At 43.1% G+C, this 14060-nt stretch overlaps 1 protein-coding gene across 1 annotated transcript in view; it reads right to left on the reverse strand.

The window, feature by feature from the left end:
• Positions 1-14060, reverse strand: part of PRIMA1 (proline rich membrane anchor 1) — a 73439-nt gene that overhangs the window by 32752 nt on the left and 26627 nt on the right. The gene's annotated exons all lie outside the window — the stretch shown is intronic.

Raw genomic sequence — 14060 nt, forward strand, 5'->3', positions numbered from 1 at the left:
CCTCATCTGTAAAGTGGGGATTAGGCTGTGAGCCCCTTGTTGGGCAGGGACTGTGTCCAATCTGATTACCTTTTCCACCCTGGCACTTAGAACAGTTTTTGGCACATAGTGCTTAACAAATACCACAATTGCTATTGTTGTTGTTAACCTCAGTTCATTTAGAGAAGCATCATGGCTTAGCTGCAAGAGCATGGACTTAGAGGACATGGATTCTGATCCCGGCTCTGCCACTTGTCTGCTGTGTGACCTTGGGCAAGTCATTTCACTTCTCTGTACCTGTTATCTCAACTGTAAAAAGGGGTTCAAGGCTGTGAACCCCATGTGCGACAGGGACTGTGCCCAATCTGATTACCTTGTATCAACCCCAGTGCTTAAGCCAGTGCTTAGAACAAGCACATAGTAAGCATGTAACAAATACCATAATTATTACTATTAACAAGAATAAACTGCTTGCCCCACTGAATCTTGAAAGAACAAAAAAAGGAAGCAAGATGGCAGGAGTCAATTAAAGAGCTTGAATGGAAACCTTAATAGGCTTGCACATGTTCTGGGATCTGTTGCACAACAAGTTGTACACTGATCTTGATTTGTATTGGTGATAAAGGGTGGATTCAATCATATTTGTGCCTGACCTCTGGTAGACTTAGTCTTAAAACCAGACAATCACTTTTTATGAGGCTCCTAGCTGTTACATTTTCCCTCAGAAACAATCCATCTTACTGTCTGTCACTGGTTCCTGTTGCTGTGAAATCTGGACATTGCCCTACCTTGGTTACCCTAGTGTGGGTTTTTACTATTACATTTTGCCTAGACTTGCTAGGGAATCGGGGAACATTTGTCTGACTGAGGGAACTGCAACTGCTTGGATATAAGGTGCTGTGGTTTTGGAAAAAATGGTTGTGCGCATATGTGTGGGGAGTCAGGATGGGTGAGTACTACAGGGCTAGATTTCCTATGGGAGGTATTTACATGAATTCCCACATGATAATGAGGATAATAATAATAATAGATAATAATAATAATGCGTGCATTTGTTAAGCACTTACCATAACCCTAATCACTGGAGTACATACAATGCAATCAGATCAGACATAGTCTGAAAGTACAATACAGCAGAGTTAGCAGACCCAGTTTCTGTCTTACAGTCTAGTGGAGGAGCTTACAGGGAATGTGAACTATGCAACTGTCTCTCTAGTTGTTAGGATCCATTTAGTGGGAGGAACGACTGAATTGCTTATTCATTTTTTAAAACACTTTTAGCCCCATGCTTCTTCCCTCCCTAAAAAAAAATTGGTGCTATATACATTGAAGGAATTTCATCTGTGAACCCAGATAGACAGAAGGAAACTTCCACTTGGAGAAACTCAGCTACAGAGTGAGACACACTTTCCTCTAAATTCTGTTGCTGCTTGCTCTTGAGATTCTGAATATTGGAACAAAAATTGATCCTGTATACAATTCTATTCAAGTGGGTCATCTAAGGGATCCTGCAAATATTACTATGCCAGGAAAAAGTAATCCTTATTTGATGCAACTATTTTTACCATGAAGACTGCTGAACTATCAAGGATGCTTTCCAAATGCCTCCACAAGTGATCATTGCACCATGTGCCTAGAGTCTGGCATCTTGGACTGGTCTCTTGCTAAAAACTAGCAGCCACAACACAAATACCCTGAATGTGCTTAAGAATAGGAGGTCACAAACTCCACTGCTACCTAATTCATCCAGGCGTTATTTGGAATGTTACAATGTAAGCCTTGACAGTGAGCTCAGAGGAAACACTGAAGTCAGGAAATCCCAGGTTTCGGTGAAATTTCAAACATCACGCACTCCTCGGGGGGGCGAGCAGATGGAGAAGGAAGGGATTCTTGGCCCAGGACTAAGAGCACCATCTGATGATGGTAAGTACTCAATAAATATGTTTGATTGATTGAGTTTAGCCCAGCATATTCCTTGGAGCCACATGGCGACAGGAATCATACCGGCCTAATGAATCAATTGATCAATCCAAAATGATTAGCTTGTATCTACCCCAGTGTTTAGTAAAGTGCCTGGAACATAGTAAGCACTTGTTATATTGTCCCAAGCACTTAGTACAGTGTTCTGCACAGAGTATAAATAAATAAATCAATAAATATAGTTGACTGACACTTATATACCATAAAAAACATCAAATTGAGTGCTTATTATGTTTAGAGCACTGTATTAAGCCCTTGGGAAGGTACAACATAGGAGAGTTGGTAGATCCATTCTCCACCTGCAGTGAGTTTACAGTCCAGATGAAGAGACAGATATTAAATATCTGTTATAAGCCACATAAATTTTATGTTGCTAATAACAATAAATAATGACATAAATAATATGTCATAAACATAAATAACATAAATAAGTTACAGATATGTACATATGAGCTGTAGGGGACTTCCTCAAGGGGATTCCCTTTTATTCCCAAGCTGAGACACCTCAGCTGATTTTCCAAAGTGTTAACTCTCTAGTTTGGCTTCTCCATATCTGTCTGCAAGAGGTAAGTTGGCACATGACTGATTTCTTTCAACCTGTCAATTTGTCCCAAGATGCCAGACTTGCAAAAGAATAAATACCAATATCTGGTTGTTGCACTGGTCTGAAGGCAAGCCTTGATGCAGATACACTCCAAAGTCGGGGCAGAGTGGGGAGGAAGGTCGATCTATAGGTAGATTTGGTTTGCATCTAAGAATGCACTGAATTTTACATTTTCTTATTTTTTAAATGGTGTGGTCTTTAGAAGACCAAATGACTCGATTTAGATTAGCAAATTTTGGACACATCATTTGGAGGGCTAATTCTCTGGAGAAGTCACTAAACGCTAGGAAAAGTCCAAGGAAAATGTGGAAGAGGCAGACTAGCAACTAGATGGTTAGAAACCATAATGACAAAAACAGAAGATTTGTTAGCAAGGTTATGGACTATGACAGAAGATAGGTCATTCCGGAGAAAATATGCCCGTAAAGTTGCTATGAATTGGAAACTATTCGATGGCAGTGGATGCACATTGTTAAATGCTTACTATGTGCTGTGCACTGTACTAAGCACCAGAGGTAATAGAGGTAAATCATCAGGTTGGACACAGTACATGTGCCATGTGAGGTTCACAGTCTTAATTCCCATTTTGCAATTAAAGTAATTGAGGCACAGAGAAATTAAGTGACTTGCCTAAGGTCACACAGCAGACATATGATGGAGCAGAGATTAGGACCCAGGTAGTCTGACCACCAGACCCATGGTCTTTCCATAGACCATGCTGCTTCTCAACTTGTAACTCTTTTCCAAGATCCCCTTGCAAACCAGCTGCTCCATAAATGGCCTCACAACGGATTGAAATATTATACTCCTAAAGGACAGAGTCAGTAACTGAATATTAGCAGAAGTCTGATCGATGTTGACAATGATGAGGCTCCACGGAAATGTCCTTTTAGCTTCAGTCTTGAAAAACCAAGGGAGACTTGGAAGGTATTCTCTAGGGGAAAACGTTGAGTGACCAGATAACTTAAACATATCATTTTAATGATCCTCCCTCTCCTCTGCCTGCTTGGTTCAGGATCACTGAATCAGATGGGGCACTGGCAATAGTTTCAATGATCTGGTGATGCTTAAATCTCCCTGAGTAAAGGTGGGGTTTTGTTCACCCTCACACATCCTGCTCAGCCCAGCGTTCAGGAGTTCTTCTAACCTCAATTTTAGAATAACTATTTCCAGATGCTCCCAATATTCAACTAGCTACCAGAATGCTAATCCATCAGACTCAGAAAACTTTCTGTCCTATCAGACCACAGCTGACTCTTGAGCAGAATAACTAATTCCCAGGGAATGTGGTTATATTTTCGGCACTGGAGGCCAAGCTTAATTATTTTATTTTGATAACATGACAGAAAACTGTAGGGTGGCCTGCAGTGGCACTTAACCACAACAAAAGAAAAAAAACCAGAGTCCGGCAACTCAAGTCCTCTGGCTCCAGGTCCATGTTCTTTCCACTAGGCTACACTGCTTCTAAATGTTGCTTCTAAGTCTACATACCTGCTGTGGGGCAGAGGGTGGACTATAAACTCATTGTGGGCAGGGAATGTGTCTGTTTATTGTTATATTGTGCTCTCCCAAGAGCTTAGTTCAGTGCTCTGTACACAGTAAGTGCTTAATACGATTGAATGAATGAAAATGTTGTAAAAGAGTATAGATCCAATACAAATACAAAGTATTTTGTCACAGAAACAAAATAGGCTCTACAGATAAATAATTGAACTCTGCTTTTCCCCTTCCTCCTCCTTCTACCATATCTACAAGGAGTTCTTTTGTCTTCTGTGTGGGAGACTATAATATCCATTGATTCCAGGGGCAGGGGTTGCATTCAGGGGACACATGGACAAAAAGGGAGAAGATAGTTCCAGTAACCCTGCAAATTCTATTTCACGCTAGCTTATCCAAACCTTGCATGGGCTAGTGTGTGCTTCCTTCCGTCAAGCAAAAATGTTCTCTGGTCTTACTTTGAGGTCCAATAGGTACTGAATGCTTAAAAATAAAAATGAACCCACAAGAAAAAAAATCAATTTTCATCAAGCAAGTAGAATGGCATCCTCAATATTTAATGACCTTGCTTTCCCAAAATTCATCCTTTCACTCCAGTTCACTCTGTGGTCCTGTCTTAGCATTTTGAAAGTGTGCACACTAAAAAGTAGGGTTGAACTAGGAGAGCAATTCCCTGTGGTTGGACTAACATTCCAATCTGTTTTTAGCAACTTTTCTCTCCCAGAAATAACTCGATAGGCTTAATATGAAGAACTAAATCTGAAGGCAGGAGATTCCAGCTGAAACGGGTTCAGAAGACCCATTAGGAGAAGCAGCATGACCTAGTGGACAGAGCATGGGCCTGGAAGTCAGAAGGACCTGGGTTCTAATCCCTGTTCTTCCCCTTGTTTCTTGTTTGACCTTGGGCAAATCACTTCACTTCTGTGTGCTTCAGTTACCTCATCTGTAACATGGGGATTAAGACTGTAAACCCTATATGGAACAGGAATTTCAATTAATCATATTTACTGAGCACTTACTGTATGTAGAGCACTGTACTAAGCACTTGGGAGTGTACAATACAACAATAAACAGACACATTCCCTGTCCACAATGAGCTTATGGTCTACAAGCAAGGAGAGAAACATAAAAAGAAAAATTACAGATATGTACTTAAGTGTTGTGGGGCTGGGAGTGGGAAGAACAGAGGGAGTGATCTTCCCCAGTGTTTAGTACAATGCCTGAAACATAGTAAGCACTTAAATACCATAAAATACTTATTTTTTGTGGTATTTATTAAGTGCTATGTGTCAAACACTGTTCTAAGCACTGGGGTAGATACAAGTTAATCAGGCCAGAGAAGGCCTATCCCACATGGGGAAATCAAGTAGCGTGGCTCAGTGGAAAGAGCACGGGCTTTGGAGTCAGAGGTCATGGGTTCGAATCCCGACTCGGCCACTGGTCAGCTGTGTGACTTTGGGCAAGTCACTTAACTTCTCGGTGCCTCAGTTACCTCATCTGTAAAATGGGGATTAAGACTGTGAGCCCCACTGGGACAACCTGATTCCCCTGTGTCTACCCCAGCGCTTAGAACAGTGCTCGGCACAGAGTAAGCGCTTAACAAATACCAACATTATTATTATTAAGTAGGAGGGAGAACAGGCAATGAATCCCCATTTTACAGTTGTGGAAACTGAGGAACAGAGAAACTCTTTTCCCAGTGCTTTAAAACACTCAATCACCTTTTCCCCTCCTACTTCACCTCACTACTCTCCTACTACAACCCAACGCATACACTTCACTCCTCTAATGCCAACATAGTTACTGTACCTTGTGCTCATCTATCTCACTGCTGAGCTCTTGCCCACATCCTGCCTCTGGCCTGGAATGCCCTCTTTCTTCATATCCAGCAGACAATAACTTTCCCCACCTTCAAACCTTACTGAAGGCACATCTCTTCCAAGAGGCCTTCCCCGACTAAGCCATTTCCTCTTCTCCCACTCTCTTCTGTGTCGCTCTTACAATTGGATTTGCTCCCTTTATTTGCTCCTCTCTCAGCCCCACAACATTTATGTACATATCCGTAATTAATTTAATGTCTTTCTCCTCCTCTAGACAGTAAGCTTCTTTTGGGCAGGGACTGTGTCTACCAACTTTGTTACAGTGTACTCTCCAAAGTGCTAAATACAGTGTTCTTCCCACAGTAAGCTCTCAATAAATGGCATCGATTGATTGATTGAAAGTGACTTGCCCAAGGTCACACAACAGGCAAGTGGTGGAACCAGGATTAAACCCCAGGTTTTCTGACTCCCAGGCCCATTCTCTTTTCACTAGGATTTTCTCTGTTGCTCATGCTGCTTTCAACAGTCAAAGGAACCTCTGTAGTACGATGCAGTTTTCTGAAAGTAGGTAGAAGGAGGAGGAAGAAGAGGATGTGTTCTGTCCCCTCCCACCTACCCCATGCTGCTTTTGTGGAACAGGAGACACAATGTGGAGTGGAACATCTCCTCCTCATTAGGCTTTTGTTCTCACCTTTTGCCCAAGTCACCTAACCAAAGTTAGGACTTAGAGTAGTGTTTGAGCTCTGGGGGACCATGTAGGGTTCTGGAGCCAGACACGTCTCCCATGCTGCCTCAGGAGACCAAGGAGGGGCCCATTTTGGCACACTACTGGTTATGCTTGGAACCCACAGGCCTCAGATCAAAGCAACTTTTTGGGGTGGGCTGGTGCTCAACACTGCTCTCCTGTGTTTTCCCCACACTTTCCCATTTATCTCAAGTTTTGAATTTAGGATTTTGGTCTGAAATACTATTGTAGGGGTGGGGAGGACTAGCAGGTAAGGAAAACAGTGAGAAGCAAAGATAAGACAAAAGGAGGAAATGATTAGATCATAAGACTTTTAAACATCCACAGTTCTCTGCTCTGTACAGTGGGAGTTATGCAACAGTTTCTTGAATTTTTTTAAATAAATCAAAGCCTAGCTATCTACAGTGACTGCAAGTCCCTAGGTAAACAATGCAATAAAAAGGTACAAATGCCACTTATCAGAAAGCAGGTATTAAGAGCCACCAACTTTATTCTGTCAATGGAGCATTTATTGGTGAGTTCAGAGTTTTTAAATCTCTTCCCATCTGCCTCTTTAGTTCTTTCTATGGCCATCAATAAGTACAGACTTCAGCACAACAGAGAGAAGAGGATCTGACTTCAGAAACATCTTTCGATCACAAACGTTGTAAATATGAAGGGCAGGCACCTATGCAAATTTTACATCACCAGCAAAAAGCCCTGATTGAGTGGTGCACTAACGTAAACACAGTTCCTTCCATGGAATTTACAGTTTCTCACCGTATCCGTTCAGCTCAATTGGTCTTGGCTGGTTAGACCTGAATATTGACCTCAAGCTCATCTCCAGCCTGGCCTTTGGAAATTTCCTTTCAGAAGCTGTCTCCAAGACACAGCACAGGACTCTGCTATAGATTTGGTGTACTTTGAGCCTTTTTGCTTTCCCTTTTTTTCCTGAGCTGTTTTGATTTGATTTATTTTCTCTCAGTTTTCTGGGCAATGAGCCCAGTTTGATTTCCTTGTTTATTTTGCTCAATGCTTCCTGACGAGGCTCTTGAGATGGACATTTTATAAATTCTTAATCATCATTTTAGCATTGCCTTGCTAATTGAAAAAGGAAATTATGAATCTGCATCTCACATATTTACAGTGAATGTCCTCATGATTTTTTCCAGTTTAAAAAGTGAAGGAAGACACTTTGGCTAAAGAAGAGCTTTCTGCCCTCATGGAAGAATGGGGCAAGACCTAGAGAACAAAGGGTCACTGAATGTTACAATTAATTATGCTTCTGACTTGCTAATGCTGGATACATCCAATCTTGTTCTTCATGCTAACATCCTTACAACTCAGGCTCTTTAATGCATTAACCTATTATCCAATGAAATCTACTTCTCAAATATTCTCTTCCCAATCTTTTGCCCTTTCTGTCACCCTAACTCTTGGCTCTGTGATAAAGTGCCTATTTAGGAGCAGAGCCTGCATTACCGTCAGTAGTAAAGGCATCATCTTATTAAATTTCCCCAAATCACTGTAGACCTTCCTCTTTAACTAACCCAAATCAATTGATCAATCACTGATATTCTTGAGCTCTTATTATGTGCAAAGCACTGGTACTAAATTCTCAGAACAGTATAATACAACTGAGTTGGTAGCCCCTTTCTCTTTCTGAAATAAGCTTACAGTTTAGATGACTCCAACGCAGTTGAAGAATGCAATTGATATAACTAAAATAACATTAGGTCTAGAAGTTGGCTTCACTTGTAGCTGATGCAGTATTGCAAGGGTCATGAAAGAGTGATGATATCACATATTGTAGAGGGTTTCAACCAGAGGTTCAGAGACAGAGGCCCGTGGTGAGTCTTGAAAATGTTATAGAGCATATGGCTCTTGGCAGCAAGTGTTGGCATTGCTTGAGGGACTTCTTGCTGAGCTCCGGGGTTTGTTTGTTTTTAATGGGATTTTCTAAGGGCTTCCTATGTGCCAGGCACTATTCTAAGCGCTGGAGTAGCTGCAAGCTGATCAGGTTGGACCTAGCCCCTGTCCCACATGGGGCTCACAATATTAATCCCCATTTTACAAATGAGGTAACTGAGGCACAGAAAAGTGACTTGCCCATGGTCACACAGCAGACAAGTGGCAGAGCTGGGATTAGAACCCAGGTCCTTCGGACTCCGAGACCCGTGCTCTGCCCACTAGGTCTGCTTCTCCTTCCCTGGTAAGGTGAGAACGTCAGAGAAACCAGCAAGAAGTGGAGCAGCCACCATCTTAGCAGGTGAGAAGAGAAACTGCTCTTGCTCGAATCACTAGGGCCCAGAAAGAAGCAGCCCTGCCCAGGAAACATGAAGTGTGGGGAGTTTGGGGCAGCAGCTGGGGCAGGTTTAGACATTCCATCTGCAGGAAATTTTACCCCTCAGCCCTGGGTCCCTTAAGAATTCAAGAGGAGGTGGTGGAGAGGGAAGATGACAAAGAAGGAGGGATGTTGGGGAAAGGAAGCACTTCATGGGAAACCTTAAGACCCTAGGGCTATTCTGTTTCTATAAAAAGGTCGAATACTTTGGGGTTTGTTTTATTCCTCGTTTCTCTGAATGAACTGGGTCAAGAACTCAAGCGTGCTTTCAGAGGAAGGAAATGAGACCCAAGGTGGACATTTTATTGCAGGAGGAGTGGGTACCTTTCTAATGAGAATCTCGAAATGTTCGATAACCAAACATTCCAATGGGTATCAGGGCTGAACTATTGAAGATTCCCTGGAATTTACCCTTTGTGGACAGATAATGAGAACTTCACTTTTGCCTTTTTGTTTCTAATACTTTGGTTTTGAAAATAGGAACTGTCTTTGTAATATAATCATATTTATTAAGCATTTACTATGTGTCAAACACTGTTTTAAGTGCTGGGCATAGATACCAGCTAATCAGGTTGGACTCAGTTCCTGTCCCACATGGGGCTCACAGTCTTAATCCCCATTTTACAGATAAGGTAACTGAGGCTAGGAGAAGTTAAGTAACTTGCTCAAGGTCACACAGCAGACACATGGTAGAGCTAGGATTAGCACCTAGGTCCTCAAGGGGAGTTTCCTTGAGGGGAAACTCAAGAGAGGGACTCAACATAAACATGCACAGAGAAAATTGTGTTTTTATATGTGTCTTAGTAATAGAATCTTCTCTTTTGTGGAAACATTTAATTAGACATCACACATTCCACCTGTAGCCCTCAAATCAATACCCATTGAACTTGGTTACTTTTGGTTTCTAGTTAGGGTCCTGCCACCTAATTCCCTTTTCTGTGTAACCTCCCCCTCCTCCCCATTCCCTTCCCTTCCTCCCATCACCTGGTGTAATCCCTTTAAGGGAGGAGGGAGGCCAGGGGTCTTGACTTCCATTGATAAAGTATAATGTATCACTTGAATGTCTATCACTGTCTAGGGAATCCCCTTGAAGGGGAGGTGACACCTCTCCCTTCATCACCAGGAAAACTCAATTTTCCAATAAAACTACTAACCCCACTTCACACCCTTTGTTTGGGTTTAATTTCCTTAAGTACTTAACTGATTACATCAGCACTTAGATAATCACCTCCCCCACCAACCCCACAGGGCTTAGGTACATGACCATATCCCTAACCTGTAATTTATTTTAATGTCTGTTTCCTGTACCCTTCCCTGCCACTGGCTTTAAAGCATTCAACCAACTTGCCCTCTCTTACCTCACCTCTTTGATCTCCTACTACAACTCAGCCCGCGCACACTGTGCTCTTCTAGCTTGCTCACTGTACCTCAGTCTCGTCTATCTCACTTACATAAACTGCTCTGCTCCTAAAGTGGAAATGTTCTGTTCTAAATGCCCAGAAACAGGACATGGATCCATCAGACCACCTCTCTTGGGTCAACCTTTATCCAGGAGCACTGAGATGACCCCAGGCTCTCAAGGGGGCAGGTGTGAATTTAGAAAGCCAATGGAGATGCTCCTCTCTCTAGCACACATGAATGTTGTAGTTCAAGATCCTGGGGCCACTTTCCAAGCCCCTCCTGCACTTAAGAACCCACAAGATATCATTCAGTCACCTCCCGCACATTCGGGGGCTTGAGTACCTAGTTTGCAGTTGACTAGATCCTGGGATTTTCCTCCTCCTTTGTGTCCACTGTTATAATAATAATAATAATGTTGATATTTGTTAAGCATTTACTTTGTAATAATAATAATAATGTTGGTATTTGTTAAGCGCTTACTATGTGCCGAGCACTGTTCTAAGCGCTGGGGTAGACACAGGGGAATCAGGTTGTCCCACGTGGGGCTCACAGTCTTAATCCCCATTTTACAGATGAGGGAACTGAGGCACAGAGAAGTTAAGTGACTTGCCCACAGTCACACAGCTGACAAGTGGCAGAGCTGGGATTCGAACTCATGAGCCCTGACTCCAAAGCCCGTGCTCTTTCCAATGAGCCACGCTTTGTACCAAGCACTGTTCTAAGCACTGGAGTAGATACAAGGTTATCAGGTTGTCCCATGTGGGGCTCATAGTCTTCATCCTCATTTTACAGATGAAGTCACTGAGGCAAAGAGAAGTTAAGTGACTTGCCCAGGTCACACATCTGACAAGTGGCAGAGCCAGGATTAGAACCCACGAGCTCTGACTCCCAAGCCCGTGCTCTTGCCACTGAACCATGCTGCTTATTTTTACCATTTGTCAGCATTCCCCACCAGAAGGTGGACAAGAGAAAGGAAAAAAGAAGAAATCCCAATCTGCAAATTTAAATTATCAGTCAAGTCCGCGTATGCTGCTGTGCCTGCAGCAGAAGCAGCACGGCCTAGTAGTATAATGTTATACTGTTAGCTTCCAAGAGGTTAGTATAGTGCTCTGCACACAGTAAGCACTCAATTAAAAATGATTGACTAGTAGAAAGAGCACTGGGAGTCAGAGGGTCAGAGTTCTAATTTCAGTTCTACCACTCACCTGCTATGTGACCTTGGACAAGTTACAACTCTGTGTCTCAGCACCCTCATATGCAAAATGGGGATTCAATACCTGTACTCCCTCCTACTTAGACTGTGAGCACCATGTGGGGCTTGATTATCTTGTTTCTACCCAGTGCTTAGTTCAGTGCTTGGCACATAGTAAGCTCTTCAAGAATACCACTATTATTATTAATTATGCATGAATATAACATATATTTTAATATAATATTAGTTAGCTCTGACCCCAGCTAACCCATTCTACTGCAGAACCTCACACGACCAAATCCCCACAATTTCACACTGTAACACCCAGAATGGTATATTCAATGGGGAGCAGAATCATTGAACCTCACCAAGGCCTTCAAATAGCTTATCTAAACCTACTCTCTTCCTCTCCCACAACATAATGGAAGGATTGTTTCCAGGGAAGAAGTCCAAGAAAAGAATGAAGCATGATTTTACCAATCATCTATAATTCTCCTGGCAACAGCTAGAGAGAGTGATAGTTCTTCTCCCTCCACCCCCATTCTCTCTCCAAGCATCTCTGCACACAGACACTAGGAGATTACTCATCCCCAATGAGGGGTATGAAAGGCCAGACATCTCCAGGAAACAGTGACCCCCTAGGTTCCATCTATTGCCCATGGTGTGACATGGATAAAAAATGTTTAGGAGAGAAGGGAATGTACAAAGCTCAAATCATTTGGTGGGGGTGGAGGGAATAAATCAAGGCTGTTTCTTTCTAAGCAGGCTCTTGCCAAAAATCATCATTTCCCCTATTTGGTGGCTTTTATAGATGGCATGCTGAACAGCAGCGAGTTCTTTGGAGGGCCCATTAATCTTCCAGCTACCCCTACTGAACTCTAGAAACAATGATGCAACTCTTTCAAAACAGGGCTGGGATAACGCTGCATTCTCAGGCTTTAGCCCTGCTTCCATTCCCCCCTCCACCCTCGGGCTGCCAGAGGCTTCCCCCGCCAAATGGTACAGAAGTCTCCCAAATGAAAACAAGAACCGAGGTCGGGGTTTTCCTCTAAAGCCCAACGCAAATAATGTTAAACATAACCAGCTCCAGTAGTCTGACGGGGTTTACTCACTCCATGTCGATTCTAGTCTCAAACTGATATTTTCCCCGGAAAAATCCTCTAAGTAAATTCGCTCACTGCATGCTGCAAAATGCCAACTTGTTTGCGATCTACAGAGGGCTGGTCAACCGAATTGATATGCAACATTCGGTCATCGCATGATCCATCTGGTTGAACAAGAATTACATTGGGGATATGGGGTAGCAACGGCTATGGGGCTCTAGACTATAGGGAATCTCCCAATCAGGAAGGGAATTACCACCAACACAGTTATGGGGCCCTTTTCTCGGGCTTCTTCAAGCCCTACGCAAGCAGCAGTGGAGTGACTGATAGTGATAGGTAGAGGCAGGAAGTAGCTGCTGAGAGAAAGTCCATGCAGCGGGGGTAGCAGGTAATGTGAAAACCAGCACCCTGCTTCCCCTTGTCTTTGACCTTCCTCCAATAATAATAATTAATAATAATGATGATTATGGTACTCTTTAATTGCTTACTATGTGCCAAGCACTGTTGCAGATACAGGCTAATCAGGTTGGACACAGTACCTGTCCCACAAGGGGCTCACATTCTTAACCCCATTTTACAGGTGAGGTAACTGAGGCACAGAGAAATGAAATGACTTGCCCAAGGTCCAGCAGAAATGTGGTCAAGCCAGAATTAGAACCCACGTCCCTCTGACTTCCAGGCCCATGCTCAATCCACTAAACCATGCTGTTTCTCAATATCCTGGAGGGTCTGACCGAAAGGGACGAGCCACATAATCAAACTATTCCCCGCGGGGGTCTGGTGCTTGATAGCCATGACCCATTTTGGGAGCCCAAGCCAAACAATTATTTTGGAGGATTGTTGCTGGGCCCATCCACCTCTTAGAGTGCCCAGGATGGTTTTTTGGGTCAAAAGCTTTCACCAGTGATGATAGCATAGCCTCAGAAAGCAGAACTGCCTTCTAAACTGTACGCTCATCCTCTAGACTGTAGGGTAGCTGTGGGCAGGGAACGTGTCTACCAACTCTGTTACACTGTACTCTCCCAAACAGTTAGCACTGTGCTCAGCACACAGTAAGTCCAGGTCTCCTTATTCCCAGAGCAGGGTAGCAGTTTTCTTGCCCCTGGACCAACGGCAGAATTACAAACCAAATGCTGAGTACAGCACCCTGCATACAGTAAGCGCTCAGTAAATACGACTGATTGCTAACCTGGATAGCAGGGGAAACTGAAATCCAGAGATAAAAACCCCAAACCTCAGTTTAGCCAGTAGCTGCAACGTTATCTCTGATCCTGCCCTGCAAATATGTGAATGGAGTTCTAGCAAGGGACCAAATCTATGGAGTTTCTCCTCTCTGTCACTGAATTTCTTCAGGTAAGGGCTTAACAAGAAACCACACAGCCATAAGGCAGGCCATAAGGGGGAACAGCAAGAGTA

This window comes from Ornithorhynchus anatinus, chromosome 1, assembly GCF_004115215.2.
Source record: "Ornithorhynchus anatinus isolate Pmale09 chromosome 1, mOrnAna1.pri.v4, whole genome shotgun sequence".
Classification (NCBI taxonomy): domain Eukaryota; kingdom Metazoa; phylum Chordata; class Mammalia; order Monotremata; family Ornithorhynchidae; genus Ornithorhynchus; species Ornithorhynchus anatinus.